Source organism: Fukomys damarensis, unplaced genomic scaffold (assembly GCF_012274545.1).
Source record: "Fukomys damarensis isolate Sample0158 unplaced genomic scaffold, DMR_v1.0_HiC HiC_scaffold_24, whole genome shotgun sequence".
Taxonomy (NCBI): domain Eukaryota; kingdom Metazoa; phylum Chordata; class Mammalia; order Rodentia; family Bathyergidae; genus Fukomys; species Fukomys damarensis.
The window spans coordinates 986,113-987,040 of NW_022900936.1; the positions used below are offsets into that span (position 1 = coordinate 986,113).

Sequence of the window (928 nt, forward strand, 5' to 3'; positions counted from 1 at the left end):
AAAAAAAAAAAAAAAAAAAAAAAAAAAAAAAAAAAAAGATTCCTTGTGGCAACACATTCATTTTTTTTAAAAAATTAAGTATTAAACAGAAATGGCTGCTGACAGCTCTCCCCTCCATATAATCAATGAGAAAACTGGCAAAATTTGTCACGATTAACTTAAGAACTCTGAATTAAAGGGATATAACAATCTAAGGGTCATTTATTAAAAAAAAAAAAAAAAGAATGGATCTTGATAAGAACTGTGAGCTTATGGCATTTTAACTTACCCAAGTCCCATTCCCTTCCCTAGTTGCACCAAGAGCTCAGCAGTAAGGAGCCAGCGGCAGCAGCAGGCAGGAGGAGGGGAGTCTTCCACAGCAGCAGCACCTGCATTTGGAAAAGAGAAAGGATCTTGACTCAATAAGCACAACTTCACCTAAGAAACTAGAAAGATGAGAGAAAACTAAACTCAAAGCAAGCAGAACAGATTATTCCAGCAAAAATAAAATAACAGAAAAGCACAATCAAAAGCTAATTCCTTGCAAAGATAACTGATAAACCCTTCCCTATACTGACAAAGAAAAAAAGACTCAAATTACTAAAATTAGGAATGAAAGTGAGGATGTTATTACCAAACTTACAAAAATAAGGATTATAAGGAAACACTAAGGATAATTTTATTTCAACAGATTAAACTAGATGCAATGAGCAAAACCCTCCAAATAGGCACAACTGAAAATGGCTCAAGGAAAACTAGAAAATCTGATTACACCTAAAATAAGAAAAGATATTCAGTCATAATCAAAAATTTTTTCCATTAGAAAAAGTTCAGGACCAGATGGCTTCCCTGGCAAATCCCATCATGTGTTTAAAGAACTAACACCAATTCTTCACTACCTCCTCCAAATAGCAGATGAGAAAGAATGGTCCCACTTCATTCTATGAAG

The 928-nt window shown here is 34.1% G+C and overlaps 1 protein-coding gene across 11 annotated transcripts in view; it reads right to left on the reverse strand.

Annotated features, from left to right (window-relative positions):
- Positions 1-365, reverse strand: part of Pcbp3 (poly(rC) binding protein 3) — a 215,199-nt gene extending 214,834 nt beyond the window's left edge. For all 11 annotated transcript variants that reach the window (XM_033768025.1, XM_033768026.1, XM_033768022.1 and 8 more), the window contains exon 1: positions 269-365. The gene's annotated coding sequence lies outside the window, so the exon portion shown is untranslated. The remainder of the gene's footprint in view (positions 1-268) is intronic.
- Between the last annotated feature and the right edge of the window lie 563 nt (positions 366-928).